Source organism: Staurois parvus, unplaced genomic scaffold, assembly GCF_062004578.1.
Source record: "Staurois parvus isolate SC_StPar_1 unplaced genomic scaffold, SC_StPar_1.0 ptg000119l, whole genome shotgun sequence".
In the NCBI taxonomy this organism is placed as follows: domain Eukaryota; kingdom Metazoa; phylum Chordata; class Amphibia; order Anura; family Ranidae; genus Staurois; species Staurois parvus.
Window position 1 is genome coordinate 204662 of NW_028317915.1, and position 23399 is coordinate 228060.

Sequence of the window (23399 nt, forward strand, 5' to 3'; positions counted from 1 at the left end):
CTAGATCAAGGTTTGATCTGGATCAGTGCCAGGGTTAGTGTTTGGTTCAAGGTCAAGATCAGGGCCAAGGGTCAGGGGCAGTTTTATATTTCTAAATTAGTATCAGTTAGTGGCAGGATAAAAAAAACAAAAAAACAAAATGCGCACTATTGTTTCTGGGAGTATAAACAACAACTAACATACACATATATGGTATCACTGCAATCGTCGGGAGCGGGAGAAAATATTTTGGGTTATTCTTTGGTGGAAGGTTATGGTAGTAACAAGAAATATACAACTAAATTTAAAAAAAAGTGTTTTTTTTTACTATTATGGGCCAGTTTTCCTTTGATAATAATACAAAAAAAATCAGGAGATATCCATTACCATTCACCACCAAATGGAAGCCGAATTTGTCCTGAAAAAAACCCAGGTATAATTCATCTGATAACGTCTTTCTGATGACGAAACGCGTTGGTTGGCGCCTCACCGTGTGACGTCACCACGCTCTGGAGGGACGGTGGCCATCTTGTTGGTTTGAAACTTTTCTGTTTTCAATGCTGGCTATCTTACACTTTGATGTATGTGGGTCCTTAATAAATTTGCCAAAGTTTAATTTAACTACTGCACTATGAGTTGCTTTCTCTTTTTATTTATTTTCTGTCGGATGGGAGTTTCTTCAATTTTGGAGATCTTTAAAAGTGGAGAAGTTACCTTTCATCTGGGAGAGGATTTCTACTGAGGATCGTTTGCTGTATTGATGTTATATTGCACTGCGCTTACTGACCGGTTTTGTACGGTCAAATTGTCTGGTAAGAGGCCAATTTGTTTTGGGTGTATGGTGACGTTTTTTGTATCGAAATCTTTTTATGCACCCGCTTCCATTCATTTGGGGACTTATATGGACTTTATTTTGACTTTTATATGATTTTTTAATTAGCTCTGCATTTTTTAATTTTATATGATTCACCTGGATGTACAAAGTAGTTGTGTTGATACGTACGGTTTTACTAACACATGTCAACATTGCAAAATTGTGCTTAGGCATTAAGATTTGTTTTAGCCTTAGGCGCGAAGGGGTTAATCAATAAAATCATTTAAAAACTGCATTTTGTACTTACGCGGGTTATCTTGGTGTGGTAATAAAATTTGTTTGATGATCTGAATCATTTAGGTGTGAAAAATAGGCAACAAATTTAAAATCAGGAAGGGGGTAAACACTTTTTCACGGTACAAGAAACGAACGGAGCTGGGGGTAATCTTGAGCAGGGGATCTGCTGAACGGGGGTACCAGTGAGCTGAGCCCCATTAAAACAAGTTGAAAATGGACACACACACACGGGGCATTTGCCAAGCTTCATTAAAGCATCAAAAACACACCAAAAAAGCATGTTGTAGCGGTAGTGTAATAAAGTGTAAATGAGCCCTAATAGTCTTCAAAGTCCTTCAACCGAGTCTGCCCAGTTCTGAAAAGGACATCCCCGCCAATACTTCTCAGGGGTCAGTCGCTGCAGGTTGGAGATTAAAGTGGACTTAAGTGCATGCATACTAAGTAGTGTGTCAGTAAGGTTTTTTAACCTCTCACACATCACAGCACCCCCTCTCACAATCCCTTGTCTGCTTTTCCAGAAGGACAGAACCATGTTTGTTTAGGCGCCATCCAGGATCACCTTCTACTTCCTGAGATGCCGGCCCAGAGATGACACAATCATTGGCTGAGTCTACAAATGTCTGACACAGGTCAGGACCTTCTGTAACCTCTCAACTTTCTTTCAAATTTGCAATCTGATCACTGGGGAGAGAAGAGACCAAAGAAATGCTTCCACCTGCCTGCAGCAGACCGATGATCTCAGCCTAGATAAAATGGCTGAATGGAGCCACTGGCAGGACAAGGTCATAAAGTGCTTAGGGCAGAGGTCTCCAAACTATGGCCCTCCAGCTTTTGAAGTACTACAAGCCCCATCATATGTCTGCCTCTGAGAGTCTTGCCTGTGGCTGTCAGAGTCTTGCAAGGCCTCATGGGACTTGCAGTTCCTCAACACTTGAAGGGTCATAGTTTGGAGAATCCTGGCTTAGGGCAAAGATGCCAAACTGCGCCCCCCCCCCAACCTCACCCCGTTCTTGATGTGCATTCTTGTGGGGGGGGGGGTAGGGTGCTATGCCCAGTGTTCACTCACTTGTCAAAATCAGTGCCGCTATCACTACTCCTGTAAACTATTGAGCCCGAGGCAGCTGCCCCTCCAGCCCACCCCTTGTCCCGGCCCTGAATGGAGCCCAAGCATTGCTTATTAATGAAGAAAAGTGAAGGTTTTCTGAGAAACATTACTGTTGCTGCATATCACTGTGAATTACTTGCAGATCCACTTCAATCTCAGCCCTGTGATAAAAAGTACTGACTTAGCAGTAGGGCAGTAATGCCTCATATGGAGCACTATCTCTCCTGCAGCAGATTCATTAACATTAGCCTTTTAGTAGGCATCTGACCAGGGATTCAGGCCATACAGGGGCGGTGTGATGAAGGAATGTCAGGCATGCAGTGCAGATTAGGAAAATATTAGGTGCTGCTTGCTTTGTTTCCAGTTACACAATCTCATAAAGGGCTGGTTCAAAATTTCAGAAATCTTATGTAGCAAAAAATAAATAAATGTATGTGTGAGGGACAAAAAAAAGTTGGAAGGTGAGCCTGGTCAAAGGAGAACTACTGCATTGTATGAATGGGCCTCAACTGCAGGCCGCAATATTGAGTGATACTGCAAAGTTTAACAGGGCATGCTTAGCAATATCCACTCTAAGTCATTAAAAGCTTGATCACTTGGAACTTCACCAGGGATAGGCATTCCTCAATGATGCCGGGGACAGCACTGACGTGAAGACATGAGCACCATTCTCTGCATCATTGTATGTGGGTGCAGGGTGAGGGTGCTGTGGTATCGCCCAATTAGGAGGTGTTGCCCTACACTCACAGGATGTCCTCAGTCTTCCAGGTTGAATTAAGTAGGTAACATTCTACTCGGAAGTCTGAGGACATCTAGTGGTCTAAAGGAGTTACTACAGAGGACAGTTCTTTAGAAAAGGTTAGCTGCTTGAGGACATCTAGTGGTGGAAAGGAATTACTACAGGGGACAGCACCATAGAGCAGGGGAGTAGCTTGGAGACATCTAGTGGTGGAAAGGAATTACTACAGGGGACAGCACCATAGAGGAGAAGAGTAGCTTGGAAACATCTGGTGGTGGAATGGTATTACTACAAGGAACAGAACTACAGAGAAGAAGAGTAGCTTGGAGACATCTAATGGTGGAACGGCATTACTACAGGTAACAGCACCATAGAGGAGAGGAGTAACTTCAAGACATCTTGTGGTGAAGCAGAATTACTGCAAGGGACAGCACCAAAGAGCAGGGGGGTAGCTTGGAGATATCTAGTGGTGGAACAGAATTACTAGGGGACAGCACCATAGAGGAGAAGAGTAGCTTGGAGCCATCTAATGGTGGAAGGGCATTACTACAGGTAAGAGCACCATAGAGGAGAAGAGTAGCCTGGAGACATCTAATGGTGGAATGGCATTACTAGAGGTAACAGCACCATAGAGGAGAACAGTAGCTTGGCGATATCTAGTGGTGGAACTGCACTACTACAGGTAACAGCACCATAGAGGAATGGAGTAGCTTCAAGACATCTAGTGGTTGAACAGAATTACTACAGGAGACAGCACCAAAGAGCAGGGGAGGAGCTTGGAGACATCTAGTGGTGGAACAGAATTACTAGAGGGGACAGCACCATAGAGGAGAAGAGTAGCTTGGAGACATTTAATGGTGGAATGGCATTACTACAGGTAACAGCACCATAGAGAAGAGGAGTAACTTCAAGACATCTAGTGGTGGAACGGCACTACTACAGGGCACAGCACCATAGAGGAGAAGCTTCAAGACATCTAGTTGTGGAACAGAATTGCTACAGGATACAGCACCAAAGAGCACAGAAGTAGCTTGGAAACATCTAGTGGTGGAAAGGATTTACTACAGGGGACAGCACCAAAGAGCAGGGGAGTAGCTTGGAGACATCTAGTGGTGGAACAGAATTATTACAAGAGAGAGCAGCATAGAGTAGGGGAGTAGCTTGGAGACATCTACTGGTGGAACAGCATGAATACAGGTAACAGCACCATAGAGAAGAGTAGCTTGGAGGCATCTAGTGATGGAACTGCATTACTACAGGAGACAGCACCATAGAGGAAAGGAGTAGCTTCAAGACATCTAGTGTTGGAACTGAATTACTACAGGGGACAGCGGTATAGAGAAGGTGAGTTAGGGATAAGCTCAGATGTGTCTGGATACTAGTCTGAACTGGCTTGAGCTATCCTACCAGGAAGCCCTCGCTGCACCTTGTCTATCATAAGTGGACAAGGTAATCTATGCGCCTCATCTGCATGTTACAAGGGACATGTATACATGTAGCTCTGGGATGGGTGATGCCTTGGCCACTTATTATTGGGGGGGGGGGGGGGGGGTGCAGTGACAGCTCCCTGACAAGATAGCTCAGATGGGTTCCTACTAGGTTCTGAACATGCCTGAACCCATCCCCAGACATGAGTAGCCTGAGGACCTCTAGTGGTGGAAAGGAATTCCTACAGGGGACAGCACCATACAAAAGATGAGTAGCTTGGAGTCATCTAGTGGTGGAACAGCAATACTACAGGGGACAGCACCATAGAGGAGGGGAATATCTTAAAGACATCTAGCGGTGGAACAGAATTACTTCAGGTGACAGTAACATAGAGGAGGTGAGTAGGAATGAGCTCAGATGTATTAGGTTCCTAGTCCGAACCCAATTGAGCTATCTCATCAAGAAGCTGTCACTACACCTTGCAAATCATAAACGGCCGAGGTCATTTCTGCCCCTCAGCTGCATGTTACAAGGGCATGTATACAAGCAGCTGCATAATTGGTAATACCTTGGCCACTTGTGATTGACAGGGCTCAGTGACAGCTTCCTGACAGGATAGCTCCAGTGGGTTCAGACTAGGATCTGAACACACTGGTGGTGGAAAGTAATTACTACAAGGGATAACACTTGGTTTAAAAGTGGATATGCATCAGATGTATTTTTTCATGGCAAGTGAATGCATGCTAAGCAGTGTATAGTAGCACTTACAACTATTATTTTCCTCCCACAGAGATCACAATATTCTCCCCCAGGACTGCGGCACAACAAACCAGACAGATTATGAACAGGTTTTTTATTTCGATGGTTGGCAGGCACCGCTCATCTTGATTGTTGCTGGATTTACAATGCTGGATTGTTTTGCATTTTTTTTACCAGTGGTGGCACCCCCACCAACAATGGGTCAGGGTTGTAGGGAAGAGGCCATTGTCTTCATCGACATGGGTCCCACATATAGTCTAGTATGGTTCGTGTGGGGGGGGGGGGTAGTACAGCAGCCCCCCTTTCCTGTGTGCTTGGATTAGGAGCTGGAATAGATTTTGGAGGGGGAGGGGGTATTTTTCTGCACAGGATTTTCCCTTAAAATCATTTTTTTGCACTTTTTTTGCTAATTACTTAGCTATTAGCTTTAAAAATGATACGAGAGATTCGGCTATCATTGGCTTCAATGGGAGTTTAGTTTGACATCAGAACTTGTTCAGACGAACTTTCCAAACCGGTGTGTTAAGCTCATCCCTAGTAAACTCTGTGCAGTTCCTTGGACTCTTGGCACTAGGTTCTCTTGAGAGCCAACATTTACCCAGCAATTAAAATGGTCCACTGTTTCTAAGACAAGCAGGGAAAGGGAGAAGGGTGAGGCAAATATGAGCTTGTGCTACTGAGCTCTGTAAGCATCTGGCTTTTTCAAAAGAGCAGCTAATAATAGACCTGTAGACATGTGGAAGGAAGAATATAGATCCCTATCAACTACCAATAAGAGATTTGGCTACCATTGGCTTCAATGGAATTTGGGTTCGGCATCTGAACTTTTGATATGTTCAGCTGAACCTCCCAAACCAAACTCAGGTGTGTTAAGCTCATCCCTATTAAACACTGTGCAGTTCCTTGGACTCTTTTGGCACTAGGTTCTCTTGAGAGCCAACATTTACCCAGCAATTAAAATGGTCCACTGTTTCTAAGACAAGCAGGGAAAGGGAGAAAGGTGGGGCAAATATGAGCTTGTGCTACTGAGCTCTGTAAGCATCTGGCTTTTTCAAAAGAGCAGCTAATAGACCAGTAGACACGTGGAAGGAAGAATATAGATCCCTATCAACAACCAATAAGAGATTCGGTTACCATTGGCTTCAATGGAATTTGGGTTCGGCATCTGAACTTTTGATATGTTCAGCCGAACCTCCGAATCGAACTCTGGTGTGTTAAGCTCATCCCTATTAAACACTGTGCAGTTCCTTGGACTCTTTTGGCACTAGGTTCTCTTGAGAGCCAACATTTACCCAGCAATTAAAATGGTCCACTGTTTATGAGACAAGCAGGGAAAGGGAGAAAGGTGGGGCAAATATGAGCTTGTGCTACTGAGCTCTGTAAGCATCTGGCAGCTAATAGTAGACCGGTAAACACATGGAAGGAAGAATATAGATCCCTATCAACTACCAATAAGAGATTCGGCTACCATTGGCTTCAATGGAATTTGGGTTCTTTTGATATGTTCAGCCGAACCTCCGAAATCGAACTCAGGTATGTTCAGCTCATCCCATATTAGTAAAATACTATTATGTATTATTTCATACTTAATTAAACAACATAATAAAGAAATAAGATTTTGACAAAACAATATGAATATTCGAATATGAAAACAGACGAACACCAATATACATTGAAATAATGCACAAATGGTGGAATGAGTCTATAGGTACAAAGCACAATGTATCTTCCTTCTGCTGTTTTGCATTTTGGTGTTGAACTCTTCATGATAGATGATCTGGATGTTACATATTTAAAGCAGACAATGTCGGAGTGAGTCACGGTGAATCACCCACCATGACACTTGACAAACAAGTATTAAGCCTTCAGTCCATTTGTCTTACTGTGAGTCATGGTGTGTAATATTAGCTAGGAGCCGCTCCGCAAGATTGCAGCGGTCGGTCGAATAATAGAGGCAATTTGTCCCTGCGTGTGTCATGGTTTGTGACATTTACTGATAAGTTGTTTTTTTGGTAACTGTTAATACGCGGCATTTAAAAAACCCCACTGAGCACAGCTAACATCTAAATAGGAACGAGTGGGATTCATATGAAAGGTTCGCTGTGGAAGGCTGAGTCAACCATGAAAACTTGTTCACCTCCCATTTGCTCTGGAGAACTTCTTTTAGATCCCTCGGTTCAGACTGGAAGTTAAAGAGAAGCTCAATTGTAGAAGCTGCGTTGTCAGGGCAGGGTCACGCACTGACTGACGACAACCACCACCCACAGACCGGAGTCCCTCAGGGCGCGGAGTCTAAGTCCCAGGCTGCCCTGCACCAGGGCCCGATGGTGGGGATGGACTTGACGCAGCCAGGAACCAGGTTGCGGCCCCCGAGACACCCCAGCTGCGGTAATGGCTGCCGCCAATGGTGTGTAGTTGGTAGGGACCAGATAGACAAAGAGTAGTCGGGCAGGCCAGGTCGATAACGGGACAAACGGTACAGAACGGTAGTGTCAGGGCTCCCAGGTATGACCAGAGGTGTGTGACTGAAGCAGGGAAACGCAGACCTCAGATATGTTATAAACAATATAATTTATTAACACTAACAGTACAAACATAAACGCAGTGCAATACTAAAACATAATACAGTGCAAACAAAAAAACCACCCACAGATAACAGTACATACAAGCAAGCGTCGTCAGGCAGGCCGGGTCAATATCAATTGGGCAGGTAGGTACAGGGGGAGCAAGCGGAGAATGGTCGGGGTCACAGGCCAGGTTCAGCAGGTAGCAAGCAGCATAGTACAGAGGGTCAGGCAGAGGGATGGTCCGGGTCACAAGCCAGGGATCAGAACAGGTAGCAAGCAGCGTAGTACAGAGGGTCAGACAGAGGGATGGTCAGGGTCACAAGCCAGGATCAGAGCAGGAGAAGTCAGCAAAGGAACAGAAACAGGATGCAGGACAGATACAGGGCCCAGGACAAACACAACACCAAGGCAGAGTCTGTGGGTCTGGCCATCCCTTAAATACCCCAGCATCATCAGTTACAGGTGTTAGCTGGCTGCAGAGTTGAGTCTCTGATTGCTGGGAACACCCGCTGGCCAGCCCTGGTACTGCAGATCAAAAGGCAGGTGAGTCCCACCATTGCTGGCCAGTCCATTCCTAACAGGTAGACAAGAATAACAGGTCACTGGCTAGGTTCAGCAACGGAAGGTGAGATCAATGGAAAACGCAGAGAATGGTCAGTCAAAAGCCGCATCAGATTCCAGGAGCGCCACGAGAGTATAAACAGAGCTATAATCACACTAACACGCAAGACACGAATGCAAAGGGCACGTGTGGACAACAGGCTTATATGTGATCAACCACACCCCTCTGGGGGATGGACTGCAGAGACCTGAAGGCATAAAAGACTCCCACCATGCTCTGCAGAAATCCAAGATGGATTCCAGCACATGGAGCAGCATAACCTCTGGGAAAAGGTAGGACCTTGACATGCGTCCACAAATAGTAGTCGGAAGGCCAAGAGCTAGTCACCGGTGTTGCCTGTGGTCTCCCTGCAGCTGATCTTTTCCCATTACTGACCTACAATGCCTCGTTCTGCACTGTGTTAGCAGACATCTTGGTAGATGTTGTGTTTTCGAATGCTGTTTATGCAATGATATGCCTCCTTAGACCAAGTCTGTCCAGATAGTATGGTCACCTGCTGACTTGGCACCATCCATAGGCAGCTTAGCTCTTCAATAAGAAACAGGAATTGAATCTAACACAATTTTACTTCAGCTTATTGCAGTACAGAGGATGTTTTTCCAGTCTTCTGAAATGTAAAGAGATAACCAGGGGCGAACTGACAACTCATGGGGCCCCCGGGCAATAGGGGATCATGGGGCCCCTGTGTCCTTGCCCAAACTCAAATAAGCCTATGAAAAAGGTATCAGGGGCATCTCATGGGGCCCCGTACTGACTCGGGGTCCTCTGGCAGTGCCCGAGTTTACAAATGGTCAGTCCGCCCCTGGAGATAACTTTCCTAAGCCCTGTCTCCGTGAACGACTAACACTGACTGAGAGAACATGGAAGAAATGGGGAGGGCCTAGCTAGGATTGAGCTAACGAGCACTAAACAGGAGGTAAGGACAGAGGAAGAAACCAAAATTGCATAGTAAACAAGTTGTAGTGGCCCACTACCTCCACCAGATATCAGCATACTACTGAACACGTGCATGCGTCTATAAGTCTGGCGTTACCTTAAGTCTGGCGTCTATAAGTCTGGCGTCTATAAGTCTGGCGTTAGCACACGCTAACACCCGCACTAGTTTCCTTCTACTGATGAGAATCCGACCTTCCTTACACCTCTCCTCCATTGATCAGACTGTACATTAGAACTTTGTTATAGGACACAAGTTGAGAGGCTGCAGCAGGGGCTGACCTGTGTCAGACATTTAGGCTTGGTTAACATCTATGCATGTTGGGAATGTATGCAAAACTGTGTGCTTTCCTAACCCTCTCTTTAGCAGACGTGCCGGAGTGCAATTCATTTTTAATGGCACCCTCATGCATCAGCACCCTCATGTGTTTTCACATGTGCCAAATTTCATGGTGCTGCAGCAACATTTGGTTTGGTGTGGTGCAATTTTTAAAACAGGGTCAAGGACTTTTCCCCATTTTTCTTGCAGTTAGGGCTACCCTACCCACAAGAAACTCCTGAAAGGCGCAGGCAAAGGTGTGAACCTTGACTTATTGAGCCCAAAATGAAAAAAAGAAGGGTCACAAAAAAAATGAAAGAAAGAAAGCACATAGCATCCTCCATGGCTTTGGGGACACACAGGTCCTCTGTCTGTCACTAACCTTGAGAAACAGGTCTATGGCTAGGTTCACGCCTACAGGTATGACTTAGCATGTGTGCATTCCCGTGCTTCGAATGTAAGGGACCCAATTTATTCCAATGGGTTGCCCTACACGTGAAAAGAAGTCTTTGACTTTGAATTAATGGAACCACCATACATCTGATAAAGCAGGGGTGTCAAATTCAATTTTATCGCAGGACACATCAGCAGTGTGGTTGACCTCAAAGGGTTACCCTCAGGATTACACTATGTACAGAGTGCAGAGTTCAGGCTTACGCTATGTACAGAGTTAAAGGTTCAGGAGTGTGTTATGTACAGAATGCAGAGTTCAGGAGTGTGTTATGTACAGAGTGCAGAGTTCAGGAGTGTGTTATGTACAGAATGCAGAGTTCAGGATTACACTATGTACAGAGTGCAGAGTTCAGGAGTGTGTTATGTACAGAGTGCAGAGTTCAGGAGTGTGTTATGTACAGAGTTCAAAGTTTAGGAGTGTGTTATGTACAGAGTGCAGAGTTTAGGAGTGTGTTATGTACAGAGTGCAGAGTTAAGGAGTGTGTTATGTACAGAGTGCAGAGTTAAGGAGTGTGTTATGTACAGAGTGCAGAGTTCAGGAGTGTGTTATGTACAGAGTGCAGAGTTTAGGAGTGTGTTATGTACAGAGTGCAGAGTTTAGGAGTGTGTTATGTACAGAGTGCAGAGTTCAGGATTACACTATGTACAGAGTGCAGAGTTCAGGAGTGTGTTATGTACAGAGTGCAGAGTTCAGGAGTGTGTTATGTACAGAGTGCAGAGTTCAGGACTACACTATGTACAGAGTGCAGAGTTCAGGAGTGTGTTATGTACAGAGTGCAGAGTTCAGGAGTGTGTTATGTACAGAGTGCAGAGTTCAGGATTACACTATGTACAGAGTGCAGAGTTCAGGAGTGTGTTATGTACAGAGTTCAAAGTTTAGGAGTGTGTTATGTACAGAATGCAGAGTTCAGGAGTATGTTATGTACAGAGTGCAGAGTTCAGGATTACACTATGTACAGAGTGCAGAGTTCAGGACTACACTATGTACAGAGTGCAGAGTTCAGGACTACACTATGTACAGAGTGCAGAGTTCAGGAGTGTGTTATGTACAGAGTGCAGAGTTCAGGAGTGTGTTATGTACAGAGTGCAGAGTTCAGGAGTGTGTTATGTACAGAGTGCAGAGTTCAGGAGTGTGTTATGTACAGAGTGCAGAGTTCAGGACTACACTATGTACAGAGTGCAGAGTTCAGGACTACACTATGTACAGAGTGCAGAGTTAAGGAGTGTGTTATGTACAGAGTGCAGAGTTCAGGACTACACTATGTACAGAGTGCAGAGTTCAGGAGTGTGTTATGTACAGAGTGCAGAGTTCAGGAGTGTGTTATGTACAGAGTGCAGAGTTCAGGATTACACTATGTACAGAGTGCAGAGTTCAGGAGTGTGTTATGTACAGAGTTCAAAGTTTAGGAGTGTGTTATGTACAGAGTGCAGAGTTTACGAGTGTGTTATGTACAGAGTGCAGAGTTAAGGAGTGTGTTATGTACAGAGTGCAGAGTTAAGGAGTGTGTTATGTACAGAGTGCAGAGTTAAGGAGTGTGTTGTGTACAGAGTGCAGAGTTAAGGAGTGTGTTGTGTACAGAGTGCAGAGTTCAGGATTACACTATGTACAGAGTGCAGAGTTCAGGAGTGTGTTATGTACAGAGTGCAGAGTTCAGGACTACACTATGTACAGAGTGCAGAGTTCAGGAGTGTGTTATGTACAGAGTGCAGAGTTCAGGACTACACTATGTACAGAGTGCAGAGTTCAGGAGTGTGTTATGTACAGAGTGCAGAGTTCAGGAGTGTGTTATGTACAGAGTGCAGAGTTCAGGATTACACTATGTACAGAGTGCAGAGTTCAGGAGTGTGTTATGTACAGAGTTCAAAGTTTAGGAGTGTGTTATGTACAGAGTGCAGAGTTTACGAGTGTGTTATGTACAGAGTGCAGAGTTAAGGAGTGTGTTATGTACAGAGTGCAGAGTTAAGGAGTGTGTTATGTACAGAGTGCAGAGTTAAGGAGTGTGTTATGTACAGAGTGCAGAGTTCAGGATTACACTATGTACAGAGTGCAGAGTTCAGGAGTGTGTTATGTACAGAGTGCAGAGTTCAGGATTACACTATGTACAGAGTGCAGAGTTCAGGATTACACTATGTACAGAGTGCAGAGTTCAGGATTACGCTATGTACAGAGTGCAGAGTTCAGGAGTGTGTTATGTACAGAGTGCAGAGTTCAGGAGTGTGTTATGTACAGAGTGCAGAGTTCAGGATTACACTATGTACAGAGTGCAGAGTTCAGGAGTGTGTTATTTACAGAGTGCAGAGTTCAGGAGTGTGTTATGTACAGAGTGCAGAGTTCAGGAGTGTGTTATGTACAGAGTGCAGAGTTCAGGAGTGTGTTACGTACAGACTGCAGAGTTCAGGATTACACTATGTACAGAGTGCAGAGTTCAGGATTACACTATGTACAGAGTGCAGAGTTCAGGAGTGTGTTATGTACAGAGTGCAGAGTTCAGGAGTGTGTTATGTACAGAGTGCAGAGTTCAGGAGTGTGTTATGTACAGAGTGCAGAGTTCAGGAGTGTGTTACGTACAGACTGCAGAGTTCAGGATTACACTATGTAAAGAGTGCAGAGTTCTGGATTACGCTATGTACAGAGTTCAGGATTACACTATGTACAGAGTGCAGAGTTCAGGGGTGCATTGCGTACAGAGTTCAGAGTTCAGGATTAAGCTATATACAGAGTGCCGAGTCCAGGGGTGTGCTGTGTACAGGGTGCAGAGATCAGGATTACACTATGTACAGAGTGCAGCGTTCAGTGGTGCACTTTGTACAGAGTGCAAAGTTCAGGGATGCATTATGTACAGAATGCAGTGTTCAGGGGTGTGCTATGTACAGAGTGCAGAGTTCAGCGGTGCACTATGTAGACAATGCAGAGTTTAGGGGTGTGCTAGTCATAGAGTACAAAGTTCAGGGGTGCACTACATACTGAGTGCAGAGTTCAGGGGTGTGCTATGTACACAATGCAGGGTTTAGGGGTGTGCTACGTGCAGGGTGCAGAGTTCACGGGTGTGCTATGTACACAATGCAGGGTTTAGGGGTGTGCTACGTGCAGGGTGCAGAGTTCACGGGTGTGCTACAAAGAGAATACAGAGTTCAGGGGTGCGCTGTGTACAGGGCGCAGAGTTCAGGCGTGCAGTATGTACAGAGTGTAGAGTTTAGGAGTGTGCTGTGTACAGAGTGCAAGGTGTGAGACCCTGAACCCTCCCCCCAAAGCTTCCTCTCATCTCTCTCTCCTACCTGGCCCAGCTCTAGTACCCCCCTCTGTAGGTGGTGTGCCTTGCAGGGAGCTCATTCTCTCTCTCTGGAGATCTGTGCCCACCGTACCCCCCCTGTGAGCACATGCGGTGATCTGTTACATCCAGGAGCCACTCAACAAAGCTGTCCCTTGTAATCACAGAAGACTTCCGTGTCTACAAGCGACAGTGGGGAGCGGGAGCGGAGGGTGAGAACCGGAGGTGGCAGAAATGGGGTACCGCCACATTCCAGCTGCAGAACTGGGTGGGAGGGCCAGATTACAAAGCCTGGCGGGCCAGATTCATACATGTGGGTTAGAGGGTATTGCGTCTCTATGCGTGTCAGGAAAGCTTGAAATGTTTTGTGTGCGTTCCCTGACACGCAAAGATGTGAACCAAGCCTGAAACTTTGGTGGATGCTGTGGGTTTTCTTTTAGTATTTTGACTTCAATAAATTCTTGAGGTGTGCATGAAAAATCCGACAGGGGTTCTAACCCTTCCCTACACAATCCATAGAATAAAGTGTTTGCGTTGGATACACTTTAAGCACCCGTGACCATCTAAGAAAATGCAAGCCACATGTCCCAGAGTTTCCTGTACCTAATGCCACATTTGACATTTCAGAGGGTGGGGTGGGGGTCTCCTGAAATTTCGCAGACTACTCCGCGTCCCCTGATGTCATGAGCTATGTCTGCATACAGCAAATTATTGAACGTTCCGAGCACCTAGACAGGAAACAAGGAGGAAAAAAAGGGCCGATGTGCAGATAAACATTATAAAGGGGAACAGATGGAGCGGGCTTAGCTATGAAATACTGCCGTGCCACATGTCTACCGAGGACTCCCAAACAGCCCGAGCAGCCCAAGGCTCGGAGGAGTTTACACGGCTAATAGGAGATTATGCTGCACACCTAAACTGGGATTAAATGCCAAATGCTGGTTCTGGACATGATTTGGCTCAGCGAGCAGCAAGGCAGGGTGGGCATTACATGCTGCAGATGGGAGCCACATAAAATACAGGTGAAGCTCGAAAAATTAGAATATCGTGCAAAAGTTCATTTATTTCAGTAATGCAACTTAACCACCTCCTGTCTGGCCGTTGTATATAAATGGCCGGACGGTGGCACTGCAGGGTCGGGTAGCCATTTATAAACGGCCTCCCCACAGCCTGCTTTTGCGCTCTCCCTGGGAGCACGCAGCACCACGATCTGGTGCCCACTGTGTCCTCCGGACACAATGAAACACTGATCGTTGGACGGGACCTCTGTGCGAGGTCCTGCTCATGTGATCACTGATTGGCCAATCAGTGATCACATGCAAAGTAGTAAGCAAGATGTCACTTGTGACCAGCGGTGGACTGACAACTCATGGGGCCACCGGGCAATAGGGGATCATGGGGCCCCTGTGTCCTTGCCCAAACTCAAAAAAGCCTATGAAAAAGGTACCAGTGGCATCTCATGGGGCCCCCTACTGACCCCGGGCCCTTAGGCAGTGCCCGAGTGCTCGAATGGTCAGTCCGCCCCTGCTTGTGACATCATTGCTTACTATATGTGAATGATCACAGAGGTCACATGGTACAAGGCTATTCACAACAGCCTTGTACCATGTGACAAGCTCTGACCAATCACAGCTCACTCAGTAGTTCTCAATGGCTGCAAGAATGCAGACAGAGAGAAAGAGAAATGATTGTTTTTACATCCTATATGGGTGTAAAAGCAATCAGTGTAAAAAAAAAAAAAAAAAATCTTCATCACCCCCCACAAGTAGTACAGTGTCACCATGGTGACACTTTACTGCTAGGGTGACAGTATGTAAAAAAAACAAAACATAAATAATAATATAAAAAAATAAAGTAAAAATGTAAAACATAGTTTACAAATTATAATTTTTGGTTATAAATTAATTTGGCTTATTTTTTTACTAAAAAGATAACTGAATAAATGTTGGCCAAGATTTATGATGAAATATGGTGACACTGTACTGCTAGGGTGACAGTATGTAAAAAAAAAACCCCATAAATAATAATATAAAAATGTAAAAAAAATTAGAAAAATTATAATTTTTGGTTATAAACGAATTTGGGTTATATTTTTTTTTTACTAAAAAGATAACTAAATAAATTTTGGCCAAGATTTATGAAGAAAGATTATTTATTTGCTAAATTTTATAAGAAAAACACTTTTTTCAACATTTTTAAACTTTTTCATTTACATAGCAAAAAAAATAAAAATTCCAGTGGTGAATAAATAAACCATCAAAATAAAGCTTTATCTGTCTCAAAAAAATGCTAAAAAATTCATATGGGTACAGTGTTGCATGACCGCACAATTGTCATTCAAAATGTGACAGCGCTGAAAGCTGAAAATTGCCCTGGACAGGAAGGGGGTAAAAGGTGAAACTAATATATGAGACTCATTCCATGCAAAGCAAGATAGTTCAAGCCGTGATTTGTCATCATTGTGATGAATATGGCTTACAGCTCATGAAAACCCCAAATCCACAATCTCAGAAAATGAGAATATTCCATGCAATCAATAAAACAAGGATTGTACATAGAACAATATCGGACCTCTGAAAAGTAGAAGCATGCATATGTACTCAGTACTTGGTTTGGGCCCCTTTTGCAGCAATTACTGCCTCAATGCGGCGTGGCATGGAAGCTATCAGCCTGTGGCACTGCTGAGGTGTTATGGAAGACCAGGATGCTTCAATAGCGGCCTTCAGCTCACCTTTTAATTTTCTTTACTGAAATAAATGAACTTTTGCACGATATTCTAATTTTTCGAGTTTCACCTGTATGTCCTTCAAAGAGAACGTTCGTGGATGGGCTTGTGGAAAAAAATGAATATTATTCAAAGTGAAAAGGTTTAAATTTTCCTAATGATTAGCCGAATGTACTTTGTCAATTGGCGACTCTAGGGGCCCATGTACATTGATTAACCGAGTCCGGTGAAATGAATGGGCTGCCAACGCGCTAGAATGTTCTGAAAATCATATGTGCCGCAAATTTGTATCGCAACGCACTGTGGTATGTTGCCTGCATTGCAAAGTGGTGCAGTGTGTGGTAGTTGCCTTAGGCTTAGATTACACTTGCAGATGGGGGGGGGGCAGGACCAGGACAAGGGGTGGGCAGGAGGGATGACTGCCCTGGGCGCAGTAGGGATTTGGAGGGTTGTGCTAGAAGGGGTGATTAAAGGGGGAGGGGTTTGTACTAGGAGAGTGGATTTCTGTTAGGAAGGGGGATTTTGTTTGTGGGGGTAATAGTGTTAGGAGAGGGTATTTGGGGGGATTTGTGCTGGGAGAGGGGGGTTTGGAGGGGGAGGGAGGATTTAGGCTCAGAATGGAAATATAAGGGGTAGAAGATGTGTGCTATGTGGGGGGATTTGGGGTGGAGGGGAGAATTAGTGCTAGGAGAGGGGATTTGGGGGGATTTGTGCTAGGAGAGGGGGTTTGGAGGGGGAGGGAGGGTTTATGCTCAAAGGGAAATCTGAGGGGTAGAGGATTTATGCTATGTGGGGGGATTTGGGGTGGAGGGGTGGATTAGTACTAGGAGAGGGGATTTGGGGGGATTTGTGCCGGGAGAGGGGGGTTTGGAGGGGGAGAGAGGATTTATGCTCAGAGGGGAAGTCTGAGGGGTAGAGGATTTATGCTATGTGGGGGGATTTGGGGTGGATTAGTACTAGGCGAGGGGATTGGTGCCAGGAGAGGGGGTTTGGAGGGGGGGGAGGATTTATTCTCAGAGGGGAAATCTGAGGGGTAGAGGATTTGTGCTATGTGGGGGGATTTGGGTTGGAGGGGTGGATTAGTGTCAGGAGAGGGGGATTTGGAGCGGTGGAGAGAGGATTTATGCTCAGAGGGGAAATATGAGGGGTAAAGAATTTGTGCTGGGGGGGGGGGGGGGAGGATTTGGAGAGGTAGAAAATTTGAGCTGGGAGGAGTGATTTGTACTGGAAGAGGGGGAATTTTTGGTTGGGGAGAATTTTACTTTGCAAAGGGAATTTATGCTTAGGGGTAAGTGTGAAGATTAGTGCTAAAACTTTTTTTTTTGGGGGGGGGGGGGAGGGGATTTTTGCTGACACAAAATGCTCATACATTTTGGCGGGGAGGGTGCCGTTTGACATCATCTCCCTGGGTGCTAGATGACCTTGTCCCAGAACTAGGGCAGGGGAAGAAAAAAACACACATACACAGTTGATCCATGTTTTTACCACCCTCTGAGCCACTCCCACTACACATGCCGCAGCCGCAATGCTTTACATTCGGCTTAAAATGTGTTTGTTGGAATTTGCATTCAATTTGTTAGTGTATATAAATCTGCTAGTATATCTAACACTCCCCCCAGACTGACAATGCTGCAGACCCCTCAGTACAGCAAAGACCCCTCTGGATGGACTGACATTCCCCCAGCATGTACTCGTCAGCACAGACAGACCCCCCTTAGCACAGACCCCCTCAGCACAGACAGACCCCCCCTTAGCACAGACCCCTCAGCACAGACCGACCCCCCTTAGCACAGACCCCTCAGCACAGACAGACACCCCCTCAGCACAGACCCCCTCAGCACAGACAGACCCCCCCTTAGCACAGACCCCTTAGCACAGACCGACCCCCCTTAGCACAGACCCCTCAGCACAGACCAACCCCCCTTAGCACAGACTAACCCTTCTTAGCACAGACCCTTCAGCACAGACCCCTCAGCACAGATCGACCCCCCCCAGCACAGACCTCTGAGCACAGATCAACCCCCCTTTACACAGACCCCTCAGCACAGACCCCTCAGCACACACTAACCCTTCTTAGCACAGACCCCTCAGCACAGATCGACCCCCCCCCCCCAGCACAGACCTCTGAGCACAGATCAACCCCCCTTAACACAGACCCCTCAGCATAGACCAACCCCCCTTAGCACAGACCCCTCAGCACAGTCTGACCCCCCCTTAGCACAGACCCCTCAGTACAGAACGACCCCCCCCCCCAATTGATTACCATCCAGAGTAAGGGCACCCTAATACAGGAGGCATGTTACTGGCCAGATCACTAGATGAAAACAGAGAGAGAAAAAGCCTAAAAATGAAAACTAATGCTGCCACCACATCTAATAATTGGAAATCTGCAGCATATTACATTTTTGGTTTGATACGGCTTTAAGACCTCTGCCCTCGGCATGCCAGGAAACGCAGCTTTGTACGTAATAAGAATGTGCGGAATGTTGTACTATCTATAGACGGAATGTCCTAATGTTTCGGACATTAAAAATAGAGCGTCAGGCATAACTCGCACCCACATAAACAGTCTCTGTGCCCCAAATACAAAGGACTTGTGAGACGCACACAACTACTTCTTGTCCTGACGACTCCAGGTAACCATCCCGCCATGAATACACGCGTTTGTTTGCGCAGGAACCGTTGGCCGCGCCGCGCCAAGGAAAGCGCTCCGTCTGTTGTCTGAGCACAAAGTGCCATGCATGAAAGCTGAAGTCCCGGTGTCAGGTGAAGAGTGCCGGGCTCGCTGATCTGCCCCTTTGTGTACACACATTATTCTGTGTACATTATTAATGGGCTGAACGCCACTGAAGAGGTTTATCCTGACCCCCACCTCTGCTGCGCGTTACTCACCATGATACGGAGACCCATCAACGTCTATTGATTTACAGATCAACGTCTGGGGGAAGGAGTGCGTGTCAACGGGCTGGAAAATCTCTCCGATCGCTTAGCCATTGATCCCAAGTGCAGGGGCTTGGGGGGAATGCCCCTTTAAATGGGCGTGGTAGTGAGAGTGAAATAATCCAACACGGAACATTATGTGAAAAATTGTTGCAAAAAAGTCAAAAGTTGCAACAAATGATCTAGTACAGGGGTCTCCATTCTGTGGCCCGGTGGACCGGATGTGGCCCTTTAATTGCTTTTATCCGGCCCTTAGGGCACTTTTCTTGTCACTGATAGAAAGCACTATTCCTTCCATTGACACCAATGATGGGGCGCTATTCCTTCCACTGACACCAACGATGGGGCGCTATTCCTTCCACTGACACCAACGATGGGGCGCTATTCCTTCCACTGACACCAACAATGGGGCACTATTCCTGCTTCCTTCCACTGACACCAATGATGGGACACTATTCTTCCCATTGACTCCAACGATGGGATGCTATTCCTTCCACTGACACCAACGATGGGGCGCTATTCCTTCCACTGAAACCAACGATGGGGCGCTATTCCTCCCACTGACACCAACGATGGGGCACTATTCCTCCCACTAACATCAATGATGGGGCACCATTCTGCCCACTGATACCAACAATGGGGCACTATTCCTGCTACTGAAACCAACAATGGGGCACTATTCCTCCTACTGACACCAACGATGGGGCACTATTCCTCTCACTGACACCAAAAATGGGGCACTATTCCTCTCACTGACACCAAAAGTGGGGCGCTATTCCTCCCACTGACCCCCCACTAACAACAACGATGGGGCGCTATTGCTCCCACTGACACCAATGATGGGACACTATTCCTCCCACTGACACCAACAATGGGGCACTATTCATCCCACTGACACAAACAATGAGGTGCTATTCCTCCCACTGACACCAACCATGGGGCGCTATTCCTTCCACTGACACCAACGATGGGACGCTATTTCTCCCACTGACACAAACAATGAGGTGCTATTCCTCCCACTGACACCAACCATGGGGCGCTATTCCTTCCACTGACACAAACAATGAGGTGCTATTCCTCCAACTGACCCCAATGATGGAGCACTGTTCCTCCCACTGATTCCAATGACGGGGCACCGTTCCTCCCACTGACAACAGAGACAGGGCACTGTTCTTCCCACCGATACCAGAAATGGGGAACTAATTATCCCACTGACACCAACAATAGGGCACCATTCCTCCCACTGACCACCAAGCCTAGGGTATTGTTTACTCCCACTGGCCACAATCTGCTCCCCCTAAAGTTTGAAGGGCAGTAAACTGGCCCTTTGTTTCAAAAGTTTGGAGTCCCCTGATCTGGTATATCGCAGACCAGAGTTTAGACCATAGAGTCCTGAGCCAGAAACTGCTTGGCGCTCCAATGTGCTTATTCTACAGTATGTGCCCAAAAATATGCAAACCATTCAATTATATGGCACAGAAACTGCAACCATGTGCAAAGAAGGATTCCCCTTTTCCTGAAGCACGTCTGAAGGAATAGCCATTCTTTGTAGTGGTGTACCTAGCACATCTGGCACCTCTAGTACCGATCATTTTTTTACTCCCCCTCCCCCCAAAAAAATGCTCTGAAGAAATAAAGCGGTGTGTTGAATTGTGGGTGTGGTCAAATTGCACTGATAGTGGGCGAGGCTTAAAGGGACATAGTTAAATAAAACCTGAACCAGGGGCGGACTGACAACTCATGGGGCCCCCGGGCAATAGGGGATCATGGGGCCCCTGTGTCCTTGCCCAAACTCAAAAAAGCCTATGAAAAAGGTACCAGGGGCATCTCATGGGGTCCCCTACTGACCCCGGGCCCTCGGGCAGTGCCCAAGTTTCCAAATGGCAGTCCGCCCCTGACCTGAACCTACTTCTATACTCAGCACACAAATGCCACGGTCCTTTTAACCTCAGACCTCCAACACCCCCAAAAAACACCCCTTGGTACAGATGGACCCCTCCAGCACAAACTGACCCCCCCAACACAGATCCCTCAGTATAGATGGACCCTCCAGCACAGACCAAAGCCCCCAGCACAGACCCCTCAGCACAGTCTGACCCCTCCAACACAGACCTCTCAGTAGAGACAAACCCCTCTAGCACAAGCCAAACCCTCAGCACAGACTGACACCCCACCCCCAACACACACCCCTTTGCACAGATAGACCCCTCCAGAACAGACTGACACCCCCCAACACATACCCCTTGGCACAGACAGACCCCTCCTGCACAGACTGACCCCCCTCAGCACAGATGACCCCCCCAAAACAGACCCCTCCAGCACAGACCAAACTCCCCAACACAGACCCCTTAGCACAGACTGACCCCAACACAGACCTCTCAGTACAAACAGACCCCTCCAACAAAGACCAACCCCTCTGCAGCACAGACCCATCAGCACAGACTGACCCCTCCAACACAAACCCTTCAGTACAGACATACCACACCAGCACAGACTGACCCCCCTACACAGACCTCTTGGTACAGAAATACCCCTCTAGCACAGACTAACCCCCCCAACACCAACTTCTTAGTACAGAAATACCCCTCTAGCACAGACTGACCCCCCCAACACCAACTTCTTAGTACAGAAATACCCCTCTAGCACAGACTGACCCCCCCAACACCAACTTCTTAGTACAGAAATACCCCTCTAGCACAGACTGACCCCCCAAAAACTGACCCCCTTAGTACAGACATACCCCTCCAACACAGACCTCTCAGCACAGACTGACCCCCATCAGCACAGATGGTCCCCAATATCAGACCCCTCAGTACAGATTGACACCTCCATCACAGACCAAAACCCCCCAGCACATACCCCTTAGAACAGACTAACCCCTTCAACACAGACCCCTCAGTACAGACAGACCCCTGGAGCACAGACCAACCCCCCCCCCCCCCCCCCCAGCACAGACCCATCAGAACAGACTGACTCCTCCAACAAAGACTCCTTAGAACAGATAGACTCCTCCAGCACAGAGCAAACCCTCAACACAGACTGACCCCCCCGAACACAGACCCCCTCAGTACAAGCAGGCCCCTGCAGCACAGGTCAAACCCTCAACACAGACTGACCCCCCAGCATAGATCCCTTAGTAGAAACTGGCCCCCCAGCATATTCCTCACCACAGACCCCTCAGTACAAACTGCCCCCCCCAGCAAAGATCGATCAATATAGATGCCCTCCCAGCACAAACCCGTCATTACAGATGCCCAGCCAGCACAGACCCCTTTGTACAGATGGACCCCCAAGCACAAGTCTTTCAGTACAGATTTCCCCCCAGCACAGACTTACCCCCCCCCCATACTGACCCCTATGCAATGACACCCTTCTACCCAGTACAAGCACCCCTCCCCCAGTACAGACCCCTCAGTATAGACACATCTCCCCACAGTACAGACACCCCACCCTCTCCAATACAGACCCCTCAGTACAGACATCCCCACTTCCTCTCTCAGGTACAGAACACCCCCATTCACCCCCCTTCTCCAGTACAGAACCCTCAGCACAGACACTCCCCCCAGGTACAGAACCCTCAGTGGAGATGCCCTTCACCCCCCCTCCATTTCCCCCCATCCCCAAAGTATAGAACCTTCAGTGCATACACCCCTAATCTACCTCCTCACCTCAGGTATAGAACCCTTAATACAGAAACCCCTCAATATAGACACATCTCCCCCCAGTACAGACCCATCAGTATAGACACCCCACCCTCACAGTACAGTCCCCTCAGTACAGACACCCCCACCTCTTCTCTCAGGTACAGAACACCCCCATTCACTCGCCCCCTCCTCCAGTACACAACCCTCAGTACAGACACCCCCCAGGTACAGAACCCTCAGTGGAGAAGCCCCTCTGCCCTCTCACCACCCCCCCCCCCCAAGTACAGAACCTTCAGTAGAGATACCCCTAATCTACTTCCTCATCCTCCCCCAAGTGTAGACCCCTCAGTACAGACACCCCCACCTCTTCTCTCAGGTACAGAACACCCCCTTTCACTCCCCCCTCCTCCAGTACATAACCCTCAGTACAGATACCCCCCAGGTACAGAACCCTCAGTGGAGATGCCCCTCACCCCCTCTCCATCCCCCCCCAGTACAGAACCTTCAGTATAGGCACCCCTAATCTACTCCCTCATCCCCCCAAGTATAGGCCCCTCAGTACAGATACCCCCACCTCTTCTCTCAGGTACAGAAAACCCCCTTCCACTCCCCCCTTTTCCAGTACAGACCCCTCAGTACAGACTCCCACCTCTGCTCTCAGGTACAGACCACCCCCATTTACCCCCCCCCCTTCTCCAGTACAGAACCCTCAGTGCAGACCCCCCCTCTCCAGGTACAGAACCCTCAGTGGAGGCTTCCAGGGAGAAAAACAGCTGAAGGCATTGTCAGCCTCTATGCACTGTACA